This window comes from Lissotriton helveticus, chromosome 12 (assembly GCF_964261635.1).
Source record: "Lissotriton helveticus chromosome 12, aLisHel1.1, whole genome shotgun sequence".
NCBI classification, from domain to species: domain Eukaryota; kingdom Metazoa; phylum Chordata; class Amphibia; order Caudata; family Salamandridae; genus Lissotriton; species Lissotriton helveticus.
Window position 1 is genome coordinate 228,639,502 of NC_136073.1, and position 22,512 is coordinate 228,662,013.

Consider the following 22,512-nt stretch of genomic DNA (forward strand, 5'->3'; position numbering starts at 1 on the left):
AATTGTGGCATCACACTCCAGTAGGGCTGTTTGCATGTGCAGTCTCTGTATCCTGTAGCTAGCCCATCCACTAAATGGAGGGCTATGATGGTTGGCTTGTGGCGTCACTTCCTGTGACATCACTTTCTGTGCATTACCTGTGCTAAATACTCCCCTATTTACTTTTTGTAGGACTTGTGCACTGAATGTGATATTATTGACTGCAAAACATTAAATCCACGGACAGTGCTTTAAAGCGGCAGGTACTCGGCATCTGCCCTTGTTTATATTGAAATGGAGAGTACCTCACTTCTTAGCAGGGCCAAGTATTTTTAGTAGGAGAGTTCCTGCCCCTAACGGGCCCTCTGGGATGCTGAATACCTACGCTTTTATATTTCCATTTCAAGCATTGTCCATACATGGAGGGAACAGATCTCACAGGAACAGTTCGAAATACATGGCAGATGATGGATAATGGGTCACGCATCACAGCATGGTCTCCGTGGTTTGAGGGCTCATCTGGCCCTACCGACCATCCCTACTACAGTCCCTACGGTCGGACCATGCCTACTACAGTTCCTATGGTCGGACCATACCTACTACAGTTCCTATGATCGGACCATGCGTACTACAGCCACTGAACAAATCTAATTTGACCCTCGGTGATTGTGCCAGAAAATTGAAACTTTTTAAACCATCTTGTCAATTCTTAGTTGTATATATATTTTAGGGCTTAAACTATATGGAGTGACCCGTCTTGAAAATTATGGATTTCATAGTAGGCCGGTGTGGTAGTAGGAACTCGTTCATATGTCAGAAGTTTGACAACCCTTGAAAATTGGGTTTTGCTCATGCCAAAGTGAAGCAAAGCCTAGTGGTGGCTTTCCATTCTGAAATAACTGCTTATCCAAATGCAAAGCTGCTTGTGTCAGGGTACGAATGTGTTCTGAACAAATATAAAATACGTGTTCAGTCAAAAACTACCTCTCCCACCGGACTAATGCGTTGTGAAAAAAGGTAAAACAGAAATTAGAAAAATAAGTACGATTATTGCTACCTGTTCATTGTATTCTGTTAAAGTAATAATATACCGAAATTAAAACTAGCTTTATGAGTGCATGACATGGCCCTGGAAAACTAAGCCATAAATAAGATTAACAATTGTGTACTAAGAGGCACTGAAGAAAGACATAATCTAAGCCAGATGTTCTTGTAAACGAAAAATGCTTACTCAAATGTAGGACTTAAACATTGTATCAATGTGTTAGAAGAAACTCACTTGGCCAAATTCTTAAAAATCCATGCCATGCACTGATGCTTTTTAAACTGGCCAGCCAAATACATTGCGGAGCTTGCCCACACCCGGCAACTGTCAGAACCGCTGAACCAAAGAGTGCCATGTGTGATTGGAAGATGCCAACCCATCTTTTCCCAGGAATTTAATACCACACAAACTTTCAAAACACCAAGAGGTCATTGGATTAACAGAAGTGTTAAAGGCCCCTAAGACATTACCTTGTTGCTGTGTTCCTTTCCAGGCCACCTTGGAACAGGTGCCGAATAGGTGTGGACACTGGACCCGGTGTCATCCGGCACTTGGTTGTGGTTCTCCTGTGATTTTTATTGGTTGCTTGCTGGTAGGACTCCACCTGACAACTACATGGTCGGGTGCAATTCTGAGGTGGAATTGGGTCCCTATGCCCTGATGAAATTGACACAACGTTATTGGCAATGAAACATGTCGGCCGTTCAGGTTAAAATGGTCTAAACGTGATATGGTGGTTTTAAACGAGTATGGACACTAAAAATTATAATATGAGTAATGTGTTTCCGGAATTCCTTTGTAAAATGAGGGATCTGCAGGTTTCAAGTAGTGGTTTGATATTTCTTCTGTTGATACACCTTTTTCTTTAAATGACACTCCATTGGGAGTTTGGTCACGTTTCTTTTTGTATCAGGAAAAGTGCCAATGATGACACAGTGATCTAACTGGTGTGTACCTACCAGCTGCTCCCCTGGTGTAGTTTATGTGATGCAGTTTCGTGATCCACCTCACTTTTTTTATATCCGCTTAGATGTCAAAAGTTTTGTGGGTCTCCTATCTGCTTTGATTGGTTTTAAACACTAAATATGATATATATGGGGAGCATATGACTAGATAACAAACCCTGTCGCACCAATATTAGGAATGGTGTGACTTTCCCTTACAGGTTAAATTGTTTTATATGTAAACTTTAACCAGGCTTTTGTGTATTAAAACCATGGAAGAAAGCCAGGCAGAAAAGCGGTTCCTGACCCAGGAACTTTGCTCACATACAAAAGAAGGTATATATTTCAAACCAAGAAAGTACATAGATCGCCCTGGTACATAAGAGCCAGCACAACCTGCCCCTTTACCTCTGTGCTGCTGTCCTGCAGACCTCACATGGTCTGCGGTTCGGTTTTTTAGGCCTCGCTGGCGTTGCAGCGTGAAGCGCTGCCGCCAACGAGACTTATAGCTGCCGTGTTTGTCAGGGAGGCAGACCTGGAGACAGACCTGTGCACGAGCCGATTCTAGTATGGGCACGAGCTCAGGTCTGTCTCCAGGTCTGCCTCCCTGAACGCGCTTCAGGCTTTGAAGGGCCGCCACTGCCAGGAGCCGCAGGGAACGCTAATGTGCACGCTCACGGCGTCACGCTCATGCCCTCCCGCGTCCCGCTGTTCTCCGCTCCAGGCCGACTCCTTGACAGGCTCAGCAAACAGAGCGAGGTGAACTGAACTCACCCGCGCACAGGGCAGCACCATGGCGGCCGCGCACCTGGAGCAGCACGCATGGCGTCTCTCGTCTCTTCCACCAAGGCATGTAAAGGCGTGTAGTCAGGGGTTATGTTTCATTTTATTGCTTTGTTTACTCCAGGCAGGCAGGCACAGAGCTCAGAGTCGCAGGGGTCACGGGGAGGACAGGGGGATTCTGGCAGACTGTGGGTGCTTTTCTGCCAAGGCAGCAGCGTGTTCATATTTTTTGCATCACGTTTCACTTAAAGTGAAAGTGTGATGCAAATATAAACATGCTGCTGTTTGTTTAGGTACATTAGGTGGACGGCACCTTTAAGATAGCTTTGGGCACTTGTAATGAATATGGTTTGTTTACATAGCTGTGACGTTTTGACGCTCCATTGACGATCGGCTACCATCTTAAGGAACTCACGTTTTCGCGGGCTTTTGCATACTCGTATCCGGGTCTTTGTAGCACCTACAGACACCGTTTCAGGTAATTTCGCCTTGCTAGAGGGTCATGCCTCGGCTTTGATTTATAGGTTTTCTCAAAGGGGTAAAGCGGAGAGTGGTTGTGGTAATCTTTGAGAGAGTCGGGGCAATTCACTAAATTTAAAATTAGAGTCAGTGGGTAGCGAACTTTCGTTTTTCCCGTACGAGTTAATATAAGGAAGATGAGGCCCCGTTTCCAGTCACTGTTGCGATTGCGTTTTGACATCTAAGTCCCTCCCGTGACGTTACGCTCACATGATTCGATAACGCTGGTATAGATCAGAGACCGAGAAACTGAGGTCTCCCCTGTGCTTGCCCCATCTTGACAGCTTGCCTCGCAGGGGTAACTGTAGACCGCGCACGGCGGCAGAGTCTTCACCAACTGCCGTCTTATACATCTTTGCAACCCCGCGGGGCGCTTCTTACTCCGTGCATCTCCTTCTATGTCGCTCTACACTATCATGGCTCCGGGCGGGTCCTGGTGGCGGACGCTGCCTGCCTTATTGTTGCTTGGTTTTCTGCATACTTCCTCTGCTGTTTTATTTGATGTTAAAGATGGTAACAACAAAAGTTGCATCATGGCAGACTTATCGCTTAATTTTTCAGTGCAATATAAAGCTTCAGACAAACAGAGAATCAGTAGCTTCAGTCTTCCAGATAATGCTGTTGTGCACCATAATAGTACTTGTGGTAATGGAAGTGAGTCATCTCCCATTTTGGCTAATACATTTGGAGAGCAACACGTTCTAAGCCTGCACTTCAATAGAACTGCGACTGATTATTACGTTGTCGAGTTGAATGTTGTTTTCAACCAGTCTGACAGGGCAGTTTTCCCAAATGCATCTGACAAAGGATCTATTGAAGCATCCTCTCGGAAAACTGATATTGCTGCGCCGATCAACACAACATGTAGGTGTGTCAGTGATGACCAGCTTAACATGGGGGATGCTAATGTCACTCTTCATAACATTCGGATTGAGGCGTATCTCCTAATGAATAATTTCAGTGCTGAAGAAACTGTATGTAGTAAAGCTAAAACTCCCAGTCCACCCAGATGCCAATTACCAATTCAACAGCCAAGCCCACGGCACCAACACCACCACCTGCTCCAGTAGTTGGCACATATAATCAGACCCCCCCAGGATATAGCGGCATAGATTTTAAAATTTAGCGGCACAAAAATGGAGATTTAGAGGCACAAAAATGGAAATTTAGCGGCATTGTTGCGGCTCTTTATTTTACTCGTAATCATTCCTTTTCAGCCATAAATCAATGTAAACTGAATAAGCAGAGTATTCCACTGTGAAATAGGCATGTTTAAAGTGTCTGCGGCTCTACGGAGGCACAGCTCCAATCTGCACCTTGTGAGAGGGGGCACTACTTCTCCCTGGGGTGTTCTAGCAACCATGAATGCACCCCTGCCTGGGCACCTTTGCCACCTGGACCCGTCCAGAATGTGCCACGGGGTGTTACCACGGTAACGTATGTGTTCCTGTTGCCATTCCTGAACTCTGCTTATTAACTTTCTCTGAAGGGTAAAAGGTTGCCACACCCAGAGCTTTGCTGCAGGTGCATTCACCCCTCTGCTAGCCGTGCGATGCAATACATCAATGATCAAGAAGGAGGCAGCCTAAAATAAAGAAATAAGTACCCACATTACCGCCTGGTATGATTTTCATCCCTAATTAATGACAAAGTGAAGCTGCTGCGCCTCACAGATGCACCCAGTTATTTTCCAAAAGTTGAAATAGACCCTCCCCCTTGCGATTTCCTGTTTTAGCTTTTTTTCTGCGGTTTTTATATAGTGCGAACTCGGCCCGAAGGTATTGGAGGGGTTTACATGAACACCCGTTATGTTACACTAGAACAAATTCATTTTTAGTAGGCCCGGGATATTAAGTGATTTGCCCAGAACCATAGTATAGTGGACGGCAGGCTCGAACCTGGTTCCACAGCTCCAAGGTCAGCACCTTTGGCCCTTAGGCATAGTATACAGTTGGCCTGTCTCTAGCAGGACGGAGGGAGGGGTTTCATTAATTATGTTGAAAATGTGCTGGGAGTAATGCAATTACCAGTAACGAATTGAAGCATTGGTAGATGCAACCGAATACTGAATGGATACAGGTGAGATGTAAGGGGATGCAGCAGGAATGTACCTTTGCATAAAATGCACCGCCACTGAATGTCAGAGTACCAGTGTCCGATTGGTTGTTATTGACTGGTTTGCGCCTAGTGAACTGACAAGCATTTACTTCTAAAAGGTAAGAATGAAAAAAGGTGAACAGGGGAGTGCACAGCATGCAACTTTTGAAAACGAGAGTATGCACAAAATCAGAAAAAACGAATCTAAAGGCAAACTCGAGCGCAAGATTTTTTTATGTAGATATAGTACTGAATATTACTTAATATGTCGAAAAAAATAGTGTATGGGCCCAAAGGTTTTCTTGGGAGCTGGCCACCGCTGCTGAGAAGCCAAAGCAGCCAAATATCAGAGCTGCCTCCTGTTGACGCCACTCAACACTTCCTGTGTATCTGCTGTTGCCGGTTCTTACTTTATCCCAGCTTTTTCCCCCCCCTTTGTCACTGTTCCCCTAGCTTGAAGTATGGTAATGTTGATCGGCCCTATAGCTCTCACACTTTCGAAAGGCCACTCTAAAGCACCATAGGAAAATTAGATGCATAAAAAGAAAGGCGCTACAGATAAAGCGCCATGAGACAGGAAAGAGTGGGGCGGGGGGAGGGAGGAAGCGACTTTTTGGTTGAAGAAAAGGGAGAGCCCCCTTCAAATGCAGAAATGGCAAATATGCCCCCAGAGTATCCGCTTCTCCTGTCTTCCACGCACTTCCAAGCTTGCAACCCCTCATTATAAAGGTCACCACTAAAGTTTCCAAATGGAGTTGTATGCCCTCCTTATTAAAGCCGGGCCTCATGGCGCGCTGAAAGCTTTATTTCGCTACGACAGACCTGTACTGGGTGTTGGGATTGAAGCGGAAGACGTCCTGGGAAGGAGAGATCCGGTGTATCTGTCATCGCGTCTCTCTGAAACGTTCGCCCCGACCGAGTTCCCGAGGAACAGAACGATGAGGCCACACGTAAAGATTATGCAGTTAATGCTGCGCACTTCTCCTCTCACAGCTTGGCCAGGAGGAATCCGATATTGGACGGTGCCACATAGTGACGTTTGCGCGCATAGCCAATAAAAGGGCATTGTTTGTTTTGGTGTCTCCCGGTAGACACTTTTTGTAAATATCGCGGCCAATATTGCAAATATCGCGGCCATCGCGCTAGTTAGCCGATTTCGCGATTATTTCGCGAATCGCGAAATGCTGGAGGGTCTGTATAATGTCTGATGGGAATGGAACTTGCTTACTGATTTCTTCAGGCTTGCAGCTCAACATCACCTATCAAACCAAAAACAATGACTGCGGTAGATGTATTTGCCTTGGATCCCTTACAGGTGACCCCCACAGGGAATTGTACCCCTTCACCAACTATTAGTCTTATTATGAAGCAAACTGTTCTTTCTTTGACATTTGTGAAGAATTCCTCTTCCAATGTGTTTTACCTTGGGTCGGTTTCTGTGAACACATCTGTACCTGATGATGCACAAGCTTTGAATTTTGCCACTACAAATGGATCAACTTTCTACCTAAAAGCTGCTCTTGGACACTCCTACAAGTGTGAAACTGAAGAGACCCTTAAGATCTCAAAGGAATTTTCAAGTAATACTGTCAACCTTCAAGTCCAGGCATACAACATTGATTGCTGAAAATGTAGAGCAGTGGGAGAATGCCAGTTGGATGAAAACAGCATGTTGGTACCCATCGTTGTTGGCGCTGCTCTAGCAGGACTAGTTTTGATCGTGCTAATTGCGTATTTGATTGGCAGAAAGAGAAGCCATGCCGGGTATCAAAAAATGTAATTATTCCAATGCCTCTGATCCTCAGTCACAACTGAACATCTTCAAAGCAAGAATTCAATAACGTTTGCCTGTTGAGTTCAGATTGAGTGTTTTAAGGAAGAAGTGTTTTTCAGGTTTTTTGCTTCTTGTGAAACCATCTCAAAACATTGTTGGTTATGCACAGGCCCACAATTCCCAATATAGAATAAATTATTTTACTGAGTGGGTATCACAAAAAGTCAGAAACCCTGCTAATATTAAATAGTGCTTTAAAAACAAGTAGCTGAATTTGGTGTTGGATAAATCCCTTTTTTAATGGCTGGTGTAGTACTTCTCTCAATATAGTTATTTCTCTACAAAACGTAATATTTATTTCCATTCCATTCTGTGGTCTGACTACATTTTGCAGATAATTGCACTAACTTTGTGGGCTTTTTTAATGTTAAATTAGAGTAATCTCTGAATTATTGCATTAAACTCCGAACAGCAAATTATCTTTGTTCGGTGTGTGACTTATTTTCGAAATTAAGCTAAAAGCACCAGAGATTGCCTGGTACTTGTAAGTTACTAATGCAATACTGCAATCCTATAGGAAATGTTACTTAACTTTAATACTGAGTTCAGATGTATGCATTGCCTTAACAGTGCTAATAAAAAATACATCCAATTCAATGGTACCAGGCTTGTATTTAACAAAGTTTTTTTTCACTGTTAGTTTTGTTACTACATTGGATGCCTGCGCTTAAACGAGGGTTTTTAGAGCTGGTTTCATCACATATCCACAGAAGTGAAATTTGGTAACCTTGTGATTAGGTGAGTGGGTCCAGCTATATGGGAGACTTTGTTCATTAGATTTAGCAAAAGAGGTTTGCACTTGATTTAGCATGTTTTCGTTGTGTATCTTTTCAGGTGGCGGTACATTCAGGAAAAGGTACCCAGTTGACAGTGATTACCATTTTAGTCTGGTCATGACATTGATTCATTATGTATTAATTAGGCTTTTTCCAGCCGGATTCACCCCATATACACTGAAGTGAATTTCGGCCACCTAGCAAATAGGTGAGTGACTTCAGACATAAGGGATGTTTTGATCATTAGACTTAGCGTAATAGGGGCAGATTTACACGCCCCTTGTGCCACTTTTGCGTCACTTTTAACATGGGACAAGTGACGCAAAAGTGACACAAGGGGCTTGTAAATCTGTCCCATAGTCTTTTACATGATCCAGCGTTTTTTATTATGCATCTTTATATCACACTCAGATGTTCATACATACAGAACAGATAGTCTAGTTGGATAGAGACATCAATTCCAGAAGTTTCGCCTGGTTATTCTTGGAAACTGGTGAGTGTGGTTAGATTAGAGGGACACACGCTCTTGCCCCATGTTCAATGCTCTGTATTTCTCTGTTTTTCCAGGACAGTTTGTAGTCCTCGGACTACGCCCATACGTGGTACCCCTCGTCTGTTGTAAATGTAGTCCAGCTTCTCTTTCAATTTGGTGAGTTTCCCCATATTAGCGGGATACTTACATTTTTTGCAAATAATAGAATCTTGTCTTAAGTTTTTTTATTCTTTTCAGCCTGAACAGAACACTTTGGTTTCTTGTATGATTTTACTTAAAGCCTATCGCTACTGGTTTCTATTGGAGTGTAGCACTGTCACACCTAAGAATGTTCACGGTGAGTGTCACCATGGTAGCAGTTCAAAACCGAGTGGATTTTTGCTGACTTTAATTCTAATGCCTCGCATTTCATTTTCAGTCCACATGGAACATTTCCTGTCCATTGTTGCCATCCGTTGCGCTGCATGTATCCGGGATTAATTTTGTATTGATTTTCTACATGCGCTTCTAAGGTAGGAAAGCACTTCAAATATTGGTGTGACTGGAGTACCACTTTCAGGAATGTTCACTTGCGTTAAAGCTCATATGAGTTTGCACTTTTGCCACTAAATAAAACCATACAACCTTCTGCTGTTTTACCTCCCAATTTTAAGTGTAGCATTTGGTAATTAGGGGTGCGAGTTTCAAAAAGTAATACTTCCCTCCCGAGAGACCATACCGCCTCCTGCTGTTTTACCTTCCAATTTTAAGTGTGGCATGCGGTAATTAGGGATAACATGCAGGAACAGCTTTACCACATTGCAAAATACTTTTTCATCGCATTTTCGAAACTTTGACCTAATGGTGTTATAAGAGACAATGCCTTTTATTATTGCAGGTTTTTTTAAACATATAAATGAAAGGCATTGTCATTTACCATGCCAATAGCTCAAAATATCGCAAATGCGAGACCTATTGCATTGCAAATGCTTGTCCTCTTTTGTTATGATGCTAACCTCTCCCGAGTAAAGTCTCTTTTGAGGTAGATACTATACGAAAGCCCTAAGTAAAGCTTACTTTAGCTAGCTTGTATGTTAAACTGTGCAAACTTTAGGGAAAACATGCTTAACTTAAAAACCATTCTGAAAATTGAAAACAATGTGTTTGACTTAGGATAAGTGTGCAAGGTTTAGCAAAACTGTGCTGGGCTTTAGAAGGCCAGTTGCCTTGAGTCGAGCCCCCACTTCGCTGAGTAGAGCCCTGCTGCCTTTTGTAGAGTCCTGCTGCATTTAATAAAGCTGTGTTTGGGTCTGTAAAATTGAGCTGCGTTTATCAAAAATAGCCTCGGTTTTGTGAAATCGCTGGGTTTGGTAAAACTGTGCTGGATTTGGAAAAACTCTGATCAGTTTGGGGCAAAATTTGTTGGATTGCAGAAGTAAGGCCACATGAAGCCAGCAATGGTTGTTAAAAAAAAAAAAAAAAAAAAAAAAGGCTGTTTTGTGTTTAGGGACAAACCATTCTGGGTTTATGAAAAAAAAAATGTGTGTGAAAAAACTGCCTGGGGTGTAGGGAAGGCTGTCCTACGTTGTATGAAAAACAAGCATTTACAATGCAATGGTTTTGCCTTTGTTAAAGTTTGAGCTATTGGCATTGCTCTTGACAATATTTGTATTTATGTTTTTTTTAACATAAATAAATGGCATTGTCATTTACAATGCCACTAGCTTTATCTCTCGCAAATGACACACACAAACACCCACAGAGAGCCCCCCCAACACACACTCAGAGGCCTCCCCACACACACACCCACACAGAGCCCCCCACACACACACCCACACAGAGCCCCCCACACACAGCCATACAAAGCACCCCCACACACCCACAGAGCCCCCTACACACTGCGAGCCCCCCTACACACTGCGAGCCCCCCCACACACTGTGAGCCCCCCCACACACTGCGAGCCCCCCCCACACACTGCGAGCCCCCCCACACACTGCGAGCCCCCCCCACACACTGCGAGCCCCCCCACACACTGCAAGCCCCCCAACACACTGCAAGCCCCCAACACACTGCAAGCCCCCAACACACTGCAAGCCCCCACACACACTGCAAGCCCCCACACACACTGCAAGCCCCCCAACACACTGCAAGCCCCCCCACACACTGCGAGCCCCCCCACACACTGCGAGCCCCCCCACACTGCGAGCCCCCCCCACACACTGCGAGCCCCCCCCACACACTGCGAGCCCCCCCCACACACTGCAAGCCCCCCAACACACTGCAAGCCCCCACACACACTGCAAGCCCCCAACACACTGCAAGCCCCCACACACACTGCAAGCCCGAGCCCAAGCGTAGTTACAGGCAAATAGAAGGGGGTAACGTAAATGAAAAGGACGAGAGTTCGTAATGATACGTGTATTAAGCACACAAACGCACTGGAGAATGAATAAAGGCAGTTACGCAGGTGACACTGGGGAGTGGTAGGAGAAGGTAATATAGTGTCATATAGTGACATGTAAGAAGCTCAAGTAGTGCATGGTCTAAAAACAGTCTCTGGGAGAGACCTTAGTCGAGTCTACATAGAAAGAGGATATTAATATCGTGTGTCAATAACATAAGAAGAACCCCACAAAGGTATACAAGTCACAGAGGAGGGCGGGGGGTGGGGGGGAAATCATGGAAGAACCGCTAGTCGGAAGGAATATGAAATGATTCACGTTTCACCTGCTGCGCTCTGTGGATGTCCAGGTGCTCTTCGGAAGACTAAAGAAAAGAAAAAAAGTACGGGGTGATTATCAGAGGACGAGAGTGCGAGCGGCGTGATGACTGACAGTGGCAGGGGGTCTTACCGTGGTGGTGACTACTGGATACAAAGTCGGCCACGTGGTAAAAAGTACAGTAAACGACCAGGGCACCCCGTGCCAAAGGTGGGAGTACTGTACTGGACGGGTGCGTCCAGAACTATTCGAGGCGACCTGGGAGGGAAAATAAGAATGAGGTCAGAGAGAGATAATAAGGGGCTACTGCGGTCAGCATCGGGTGGACGGGATGGCTCTCACCTGAGTCAGAAGGTCAGAAGACGCATCCGGTCCGCGCGTCCATGTAGCGAGTTCCGGGTAATGGACGTGTCCCGGCACCACTCCCTTCTCTGCGGCCGCACTCACCGGTACTTGGACGCTGCAGCTCTTCCTCACCCGGTCCCGCTTCTTGGGGCCGGGTGCTCTCACGGGCGGCGGCGGGGCTCCTCTTCCACCATGGAGCCCTGCCGGTGGGTGCAGCTGCTTCTCCTTGTCCGCGCTGGGGGAGCGGGACTTCCGGGTCGCCCCCTCAGCTTCCTGGTCGTCGCGGGCAGCGCGGTGGCCCGTCTCAGCTACTGCAGGCGGGGAGTGAATTCACCGAGGGGTAGGCTCCCTCGAGGTGAAAATAAACAATAGCGGCAAGGTCCCTGGGCGCCTGCCAGGGGACAATTTAATTACAAAAAAGCGAGGTGAGCACTCGCTAGGGCAGAAAAGCGCTATGAAGCGCTCTGGGTGTTTTTCACGAAACTCCCCGGCCCCGAGCAGGAAGGCGGGTGCCGGCAATGCCGGACCAGATTCGGGGGCGTTCCTGGCTTTTGGCTGACGTAGCGTGACGTAGCCAAAGCCAAAAATTCTCGGGAACGCCCCCGAATCTGGTCCGGCATTGACGGACAGGCCCGTCTTCCAATGGCTAGCCTCCATTTATGGAGCTAGCCAATGGAAGACGGGGGCCGTTCCTGTCTCCCCTACTATACTCATTAGGTTTTCGCCTGCGCGAAAAAGCTGCGCAGAGCGCAGCTTTCGCCAGGCAAAACCTAAAAAAATGAATGAATGAATGCTGTGTACGGTGTACAAGAGCTGTGCTGCATAACTTTTTTTTTAATTAAATAAAAAAGCTGTTTTGTGAGGAATAGTAGGGAATGAGGGGCTGCTGGGTTATGAAAAATGTAACTTTTCTTTAAAGTTGTGCTGAGTTTATGGAAAGTGTGCCCTGGTATATGTTAATGATTGGTCATGTTGCACTCACGCCAGCGTCAGCAGTGTCAACACCACCATTGACTGAAAGTAACAAAAAAAAGCCCTGTCTCTCTGAGGGACTACTAGATCTACACACTATGCCTGACCTTCGGTTGCTTATTGTTATGTCTGTGTGGGCGGAGTTTGTTCCAGAGCGAGGCTCTGTAAATGATAACCCCTCCGGCCTGCCGTGATTCACCAGGGGGCTGACACAACCAGGCCGCAGGCGAACCTGTGTTTCTAGCTGGAATGTATGGTGAAAACTTGTGACTCTGAAGATCCTGGCCAGCCTTCTTGAGGGGCCCACGGGAATCTCCACATGGCCTATTAATTGTACCATGGTCCAGGCAGGGGGCACAATGTGCTGGGGTTATGGTTCCTCTCAATTTTGGACTCTCCAAAAATCTGGTTCCGCCTTTATGGAAAGTCTGGAACATAGATGAAAAGTTGGAAGTGGTGGCTGTGCGCACACTCCAGCCCTCGGTAAGAAGGCTCGTCCAGTTAAACACTTGCTTACTTACATCTGTAGTGATCTGCAGGTTACAAGCACGAATACCTGCAGGGCCAAATCAGCCCTTCATCCTACTCCATGGCACATGTCCTTCGAAAAATAGAGGGGATGGGGGAGGTGGTTGGGGGGGGGGATAAGTAGCATATGCAAGTGATGGGAAGTTACATCACAATCTGTAATGTCATATTATATTCCACACTCAAAATTGGATTGGCCTATTTTACAATGAAGTTAACAACGCAGAAATGTGAAAATATATTTTGATTTATTTTGCTTTTTATTAATCACATATAGTTTTTATACATATCGATGTTGAATTAAACTGAAAAATAACTCAAAGGGAGAGGTTTTGAACACACTTGTGAAACTTGGAAGAAACTTCCTTAGACGTTGTTTCGAGCTTAAACAATATGTGCTGGGTTTATGTTTTGAACATTAAAACTTGGTGCTATACAGGTTTGTTTTCTGCTGGTGCCCTTTATCCAGCTTCAAGGCACATTTGCAGTTCTTTAGGCGTTAGACGCTTTTTGTCCGCTATTTAAATTCCTCTAACACGCAAAGCATGTTCATCGGCCCACCAGGGCAAAACTGCTTATTAAAGTGGATTCCTCAGCCTGGCTAGTATGCCAACAACATCTAAGTTCTCCCTTAAGGAAGTGTGCTTATCTGATTGGTATTTTAAGGACATCTTGAGTCTCTTCGCTTCCGGCATAATAGGCACCTACCTGTAAGATCACAGTTTACACTTGCCCCATGGCATGAGGGTGACACTGAGCCAATTCTTTCGTATTTTGTTCCAGCCACCTGCTCTAAGCATACTGAGATTTGTAGTCCCATTCTTAGAATCAGGAAAGAGACCGCCCAACTTGTAAGTACAGTTGGTGACCACCAAGACACCTTGGACGTTGTAAGGTGGTTAATCTTCAATAGGGGCGTGACAGCTCCTTGTTTCCAACACCCCACCCGCCCCCTTCTCAGCCGTGCTTGCTTGGAGCAAGTACTTGGCTGCAGGACTAGGATTTAGGAAATTTGTATAGTAATCATTCCTGTGCCAAATTTAGGCGTCGCTGTTGTATCAGGTGTACCTTGTGTGTCTCTTAGGACGAATAGTTTTTTGGGTGAATAGTTTTTGTGCTCGGCGTGTGATGTGTACCTGTGTGTCTTTGGTGTGCTTGTATATTTTAGTGCTATTTCATGTATGTTGTGTAGTTGGCAGTGACTCCAGTTATAGTTACAAAGGCAGGCCTATTCCTAAGGATGTTCCAGGGCCAGTGAGTGGCCTTTCACCATATCTGTAAAGCTGTCGGCAGGACTTTAAGTGGCCTGAGTCTTCTGGGGCCTGGCTTTGAAACAGGCCCACTCTGGGCTCTTTAATCCGGTCTTTAACTTTACTGGCAAAAGACTGATCGATTTCTCAACTAAGTTATTCCATGTTAACGGTGCAACCTCGTTTACGTTTCAAATGTTTTACTTCATCTTACATTTCCTAATAATGTTTTTTCCACAGACGATGTGTTTCTCTTTATTCATTGTCACATAAGACTCTTGTATAGAGCATACTTTGAAGTAAGTCACCTTCAGGTGTCTAAATCCAGGTTGTGGGTGGGTGTTCGTGATGGCACACATTTGAAATGTACGAAGTTGAGGCAAGGTTTCTCACTGTGCCTGTCAGTGGGTCGCAGAGGTGTGCAGACTACATGACCATCCAATCTTTGGCCTCTTTGTTAAGCGCACCGATGAAAATTGTGGGAAAGTGTGAGATATGCAGATGGAGAATTTAGTTTTAAGTGGTGTAAGTGTTTAACACATTGAAGACTGTGGAAGAAAGTGTGTTGTGAAGGTTAGAACTGGAGTATCTGACACTGAATGGGCGCTATCCCTTACCCGGACCTTAGTAAATGTAAATTGATACTTGTATAGCACACTACTCACCCGCAAGGGTCTCAGGCGCTTGTACGAATACCGCTGTGGAACCCATCCTGGCTTTCCCTGTGAGGTGTCCACTCCTGGGCACCCCCAAGGTGGAGGCCAGGCATCCTTAGCGTTGTGGAGGCCGTTGTGGAGATTAAGCAAGCTATTGCCCAGAGTTGCAGAGTGGGACTCCATGATTGGAATAGGCACCGAGGCGAGAATTATCAGGTCCGTGGAATTTTGAGCCCAAGACCCGCCGAGGCGGGGAATTGAACCCTGGTCCCGGGCTAGACCTCTGCATCAGGGTCTGCCACTCTAACCATTGAGCCACACTTCTCCACTAATGTTTAATTTACTGTCTCCTATTTTCAGAATTGAAGTATTTTTAATTCTAATTAAATTATTGTTGTTAATCATGAATATGATTAAGATAACAAGTAGTGGCAAAGCCAAAATGTCTGGCTTGCCTTAGGTACATGTGTTTGTTGTTGTGTGACATGTCTGGATTCAAAATGCGAAAACAAAAAGAGAGAGGCGCCCAACTACTGGTCTGGTCACACCCAGTGTGAAGCACAGGATTTTGGTTTCCATGTTTTAAGCCACCCCCTTAATTACATAGGCCACACGTCTTGGAAATAATTCTCAGTTACGCTTCTAGGTCTACACCCTTTTTCTCGCCACTTAAAGCACTGGCTGGAGGGATCACCTAGCAGTAGGCAAAGGCAAGACTGCGCTTAACCCCTGCTGACCCAAACTCGAGGTACTTTGTCTTACATGAAAGGTGACTGTATCTATGCACACTTTCTCGCACAGTAGAAGTTCGTCGGTGGGTGGGACCTGATCTCTGTCGTGTATTCCATATCACACTAAGATAGGAAACAATAACACCATATAAGGAAAGACTTTATGTTGCTTTGTAGATTGCAGGTTTCTTTGTTGCATTTTCTTGAGGAAGTTACCTGGGCTAAAGGTTTGTCGATTGTCTCCTTACAGTGGAACCAAGAATTAGGATGAGTTTAGGGAAAAGGGCTACTCTGGTGCAGCCTTGTAAACTCCCCATGTCTACAAATTACCTACTGGCTCTGGTATTTGACGCGAATCGGGTCCCTGTTTTACCAGAAACAAATGTAAAGTTATTGACCTTCCACAGAGGGCATTGCCAAGTAAAGCCTGGCCGTCGTCGATTTCCTGATTTGGGAAGACGCCCCCTCCCTCCATTCGACTGGATGTGGGGAAACTACGTCTAAGGTCGGGAGGGAACGTTCCGGAAGGCCCCCGGTGTAATCTCCCATGCATGTGACACGGCATGCAATCAGAATCTGAAACTTATCTGCGAAATGACCTTGTTCGCTGGAGGGGGCCGAGTGCTTAAAATTCTGATATGCAAATAACTGATAACCATAATCTGTAATCCTGAACGACGGAGCGTTTGCAGACGCAATATGTGACTTCTCGGGTCTCATGCCGTCCTTTGTGCAGGGAAACAGCAGACGTTCACGCGCACAGTTCACACGCTCACCTGTTCGCCCCCGCTTGTGGCTCACCCATAACAAAACATTCTGTTCTGCCGCCATCTTGTTTTCGTAGACTTGTTATCTTGTCCCACTACCGCACTTGTGTGTGCTTCTTCACGTGAGTTAGCCCAAGTTTGTGCTGTATCTTTACAGAACATCATGTGTGGGTCCACGTATTTTCTTGTATGGCTTAAGTTACTCCACTTGTACATTTGCATTTTATGTGATTTTGCTTTTTCGGTGTTCATTTTGTGTTATGCTTACTTGTCTGAGCTTTTTTTTTTTTTGTTTAACTCTTGCTCCCTCCTTGTGCAAGTTGTGTTTCTGATATGTTCTTATGCTTTTTAAGTATGCCTGTTCATGTGTGCACATTTCTTATTGCTCACAAGGTTCTTGTGCATATGAGGTGAGTGCACGGCCTGCCATTGGTTTCACATTGCATTACATTACATGTCATTGCACGTCAGAACTTCAGCGTCCTCCTCACCAAATACGTGTGATATTGTCAAAAAAGTAGCACACTGACAGCTTCATCGCATCCCACCCACTCCTTTCTAAAGCCTGCCTCTCCCTGTCTTTGTTAACTGCAGCCAATTAATCTACACGAAAAAATATTTCAGATCTGGTGTCAGAGCAGTGCACTGCCCTGATAAAGGGCAACAGCTTGAAGAATGTCTCCCACCCACACACACAAAAAAAATTTTGAAATGGGAAAAATGAGAAAAAAAAGGAATAACACACAAGAAGTCTAATCTGGGCCATCGCTCCCGCCCTGTCCATCAGAACATGGCGTCCCGCCTCGGATGGCCGGCCTGCTCTCCCTGATAATCAACCTTGAGGTTTTAACACACAAAAAACGGGCCATGCAAGATTACTGAAAACAGGAGTCTCGGGAGAGATAACACCTTAACGGAAACAAGCCTTCGTCGCGGCAAACGGGGCGTTCTCGGTAGTGGACTCTGGGGAAGCGTCAGGGAACACGGGCCTCTGTACTCCGGGGGAAAGTGCTTAAAAGCTCCGGTACACAGGCCACGGGGCCTCTACAGGCTAGGCTCCAAGCTGGAATTGCGAAACGTCTATGCAAGGCTGTGAGTGTGTGTGAGGGGGAGGTGGGGGCTTTAGGGAGGTGGCTTGCGGGAGAAAGAGTAGAACATTGCAGAACGACTCAGTAGGAGGAAAGAAGATATGAGAGGACATTGAACAGTGTCTCAGCAGGCAGAAAGAACATTCTGGAATGCCTCAGCAGACCCAGAGCTAATATTTGGAACGTCTCAGTAAAACCCAAACAAACCGAAGGGAATGCCCCATTCGCCCAGATAGAACGATGTCAAACGCCTCATTAGGTCCAGTGAGAACATTAGGGACCCTCTAAGAAGGCACAGAGCGAACACTTGGAACATTTCAGTAAGCCGTGAGAGAACTTTCTGGAAGTTCTCAGTCAGCGGAGAGATTGCGTTCTGGAACATCTCAGCAGGCCAAGAGGGAAATCAAATCAAATACAAGCTTTTGTGTTGGGAAGCACTTTCGCCCCTAGGAGTATCTGGGCGCTGAACGTTCTGGAACGTTTCAGTAAGTCATTGCAGCATGGCTTTTCGAGGAAAGGGGTGTTCCAAGCGAAAGTTCTAGAATGTTCCAGTAGGTCCGACAAAGCTTTGCTGGCAAGACTTTAAAAGGAAGTATCATCGCAGGTCCAACTGGGTAAGGCGTGTGGTGGGTGGCCTCAACTAAACAAGGTTTCACTAAGCACAAGGGCAAGTTGTTGCCTGAGGAGGGGTGGGGGTGGGGGGGTTCAGGGAAAGTGACAGTGGGAACTTTGTAGTATAGTACACCAGCAGCGGCTCCTCCGCTGTGGTGGTGGAGCATCGCCTCCCACTCCCCCCCCACCCGCGCCAGGTGCCTCATAACGGGAGGAAAAAGAAACTGATACTAAACATGTTTCATTATAGTTTTATTTTTTCTTTCCTGCCGAGTCTTTGGGGGCGGGGCCATGGGGTGACAGGCTGCAGGAGGAGTGGTAAGTGCACTTTGATCACTGCTCATGATGGTTTGGCCGGACGTCTCAGGCCGGCCAAACCGTCATGCGCACTGAAACTGTCTCCAACCCGAGCTGCATTGACGGGTTGGAGACAGCAGGCACAGGCTCCCAGTCTCACTGGGAGTGCAAATTCAGAGCACTCAGACCAATAATGATGCTGATTCCTGCAGCATGAAAGCAGCGCCAGGATTGTCCGCAGAGGAGAGGAGCAGGAGAATGTGATGCAGCTAGCTGCAGATAAGTGTTTTTTGTTTCTTTATTTTGATTTTTGTCATTTGTTGCCCGACGTCCCCCAAACCCTTCCCCTAACCCCGCCACTCTTTGAGAACACCAACCTTTACTGCAGTACACTCTTCCACCCCACTTTGACCAAACATCACCTCCTTTTTGACAGATTCAATAGTGTGAAAAAGGACTGAAAGGGCTGTGGGCTTGAGCACCATAATTAGGAAAGGATTTGAGACTTTGCAAATATCTAAATGCAACCAGCAGGGCTAATAAGGAGTCTCCATTAAGGGGGTGGTCAGAGGAAGTTTAGTGTCATATTTAGCTAACAATATCCATTGGCAGCGGCGGCTCGCCAAGGAAGTGCTGCGGTGCGGTGAGGCAGGATGGGGGGGGGGGTAGTTGAGTCCGACACACGACGGACAGGAGTAAGGTAAGTAATTAAATAAATAAAACAATTTACCTTGCACGCGCTGCATCGCCAAATTAGCGTTGCAGCTTGCGCAAGGTAATCTGTTTTATTGTCCATTGGGTGAGGGTGGGGGGCGGGAGTAATAAAAGGCCATCAATAGTGTTAACAAGGCATGTCCATCAGACCGACCCCGCCCACCTGTGGTCAAGTGGTTTGACAAGCTTAGCCTCCCACCCCAAAATCTGTTATCCTCCCGATAGAGGGCTATCAAAAGTGAGGCGTACTGAGGCAGTGGCTATTGCCTGCTAGCTAAGAGGCTATCTGTGGTTCTGTTCACTAGCAGCAAAAGCTGCAGAACTAGCAGCTCTGACAAGCGGATTAACTAAAGGCACCCCAGCCTTCTTCATTTGGGTGCAGCATGATCCTAGACCGCAGAACCCAAAAATGGAGGCAGCGAAAGGGCCTGTATTGTTTCTTGCCAGAGACATTCAAAGACTGATGGAGCCTAGGCCTCTCTTCTACGGAAAGGCACGACTCAGCAGCACTGTCCTACAAACCTACAAGCTGCTGCAAAGATCTTCTTTCTATGGCAGGGTGCTATAATTCACCTCTAGAAACACTACCCGCCCAACGCCTTAAGTAAAAGGAGATTGGGATCTCTGTAATTACCTATTAATAATCTTTATGCTTCCCATCTGCACATAAGTATATTGTACAAGTTTAATGTCCTAAAATCCTTTTATGCATGGAATATTGCAGAAGACCTCTAATAAACCACAGTGAAGCTGTTGTAAAAGAAGGGAAATTATTATTATGCACGTTTTTACAGCATCTTCTCCGCTTTCCAATTAATTTGATATGTGTTTGGGAAGAAGCAGTAACTTTAGTTTTCTGGAAAGCTTTCGTGGACTTTTTGTGACTAAGAAGTGGAGAAGCAAATAGGTAGATTAAAATGTGAACTTGGAGACTCGATATGGCACTAAATGATGGAATAGTTTATACACAAGTCGCTCATGAATACATGTAATAATTAATTGGTGTTTTGACTAAAATGTGATGAGTGCACACATGCATCACTCACTGAATAAAGGAGTGAGAAGTTTGCAGTAACAAAGTTGTGGGAAAATACATTTTCCAAATAAGTAGTTTACTCACAATTAATTTAATAACTTTTTCGAACTTTAAAAAAATTATATTCGAGTAGGTGTTTTAATGAAAGTTACTTTTGCACAATAAAAATAAAAAATGAAAATAAAATCATTTACTTTAAATACATTAGCGTTATTTTAATGGCTAGGAGAAAGGATTGGGTAATGGTAATGGTATTGTTATGGTGATAAAGACTGAAGGTTAGCACTAGGGCAAGCTTACAGAGTTAGTGATAGGGTTAACCCCTTGCATGCTGCCGCGATTCTGCGCCTGTGCGGCAAAATCGCAAGTGGGCGGGTTTATGACGGCCCCCAGCCGTCATCCGCACACAAGCACCGCAGTGCATGACGGACGGGGGCCATCATCAGCATGCAAGGGGTTAAAGAGTAGGGTAAGAGTTAGATATGGGAGAGCCTATGGGTTGTGCTTTCCGATGTGTTTAAGGGATGGCAGTGGGTGGGCAGGGGCATAGATTTAGGAATGGGTTTAGGTGTGGGATAGGGGCTTGGTAGGGGATAGGGAGGAGTAAAGATAAGGGGAAGGGTGTGAGCTGCTGGAAGGGTTGGTTCTAGAGTAAGAGATAGAGTAAGCCTTATAGTGTGGATCCGAGCTGCGGACAGGGGTAAGATGAAAGGGTTAGGGTTTGGTGAAGGTTAAAGGGAAGGGCTACATTTTTGCCAAGGTACATAGGTGGTATATTGGACTTTTTACCACTACAATTTTTACTATAACTTTTCTGTGCGGCTGTTTACTTGCATACTATTAAAGTTACTTAAAGAGTGAAATGTGAATGAATTCAAACTCAAAAACGTAACATGCTCAAAGAAGTAGCACACGTAAGAAATCAGCACCTAAGAGGAGGAAGCGTACACAGAACCCTCTCCCCCCAAAAAATAGAAGCACACAATAAATGATTGAGCTGGTGAACCTGCATAAACAAGCACCACACAGTCGTGCGCTCACAAGACCTATGGACACTAATGGACCCATTAGCATGGCGGGCGGATCGCCACTGCCCGACCGGTGGTGGCAATCCGCCTACCAAAACACCCCACCGGACGGCCATTTACCCCCTGCCACATGAGCATGGTTGTGGGGGGTACCGCGGCGGATGGAAAGACCGTCTGCCGCTTTTCCACCAGTAGGCAAACGTTACAATTACCTATAGGGCGGAAAAGGCCCATAATATGGTGGCGGTGCCTTGCAGGTGCACCGCCATCCATATTAGTAAGTGGAATTTTCCATGCCTTTCCATGGCGGAGACTCCGCCTTGGAAAAGCATGCAGATTTTGCTTCGGGCCCGTTGTGGGCCATCAGGGGGGTGGGGGGCTGCACTTAGGGGGTACCTATGGTACACCCCAACATTGGCATGCACAAGGTTGCAGGCACCGCACAGTGCCTGTCACGTTGTGCATGCCAATGCACAACATGCATTTTCAACATTGTGCAGGTGCTGCTTACAGCACCGCCCGCCACAATGTTGAATATGCGGGATGCGACCACCAGGGTGGCGGTCGCATCCTAATCTGCGGTGCGGACCGCCGCACCCCTGGCGGCTGGTCCCAGTACTGCCATCCTATTGGGGCCATAAGGGCGAATTCACAACTTAATGCGTACGAGGAGTAGTACTACAGGAGTACTCTTTTACATACTCTTACATGCCTATGTGAGTGGGCCTGACTCATGCAAAGAGGGGGCAGTCCTATCTATCTGCACTGACTCTGTATGGAGACACCCATTTTAGATTTTTTTGAGCCATTTCACAAAGGCATGTAAGATTAAATAATACTACAAGAGTAATATTTTAAATACTCCAAAATGCCTTTATGAATAGTAATACTTTAAGTTCTCCAAAAATACCCTTGTGACTAGGCCTTAGCGTCATTAATAAAGGCACAGCCCATGGAGCAGCACCATCTCGTTTCAAGGCAGATTTGGCCCTGGCACAAATAGGTATGGTCCCACCTGTTAATTGTTCAATGTGTGCACAATATGCTGAGTGCAGTGATGTCCAGTGTATATTCTGCTTACAGCATGGCATAAACACGATTGTCTGTTGCCTCTCAAATACTAGCGGCTTCGTCCTGAGTTACACAATGCATTTGAAATAGGGTGCAGTAGCGTTTGCACCACTATGTAAATTGCTGTAGGACCTATGTTTAGTTTCTTACTCCACTTTCTCCACGTAGATGCTGTTGGGCCTATGTTTAGTTTCTTACTCCACTTTCTCCACTTGGAGGTAATTGCACTTTCAATACACCGTGAAAT

The 22,512-nt window shown here is 45.9% G+C and overlaps 1 protein-coding gene and 1 pseudogene across 2 annotated transcripts in view; both read left to right on the forward strand.

Moving 5' to 3' along the window:
• ZFPM1 (zinc finger protein, FOG family member 1) overlaps nt 1-22,512 on the forward strand; it is a 325,114-nt gene that overhangs the window by 188,569 nt on the left and 114,033 nt on the right. The window lies entirely within an intron of this gene.
• Nucleotides 3,687-7,147, forward strand: LOC144799116 (lysosome-associated membrane glycoprotein 1-like; annotated as a pseudogene). The gene is made up of 2 exons (XR_013603751.1): nt 3,687-4,354; nt 6,568-7,147. The product of XR_013603751.1 is annotated as a lysosome-associated membrane glycoprotein 1-like (transcript).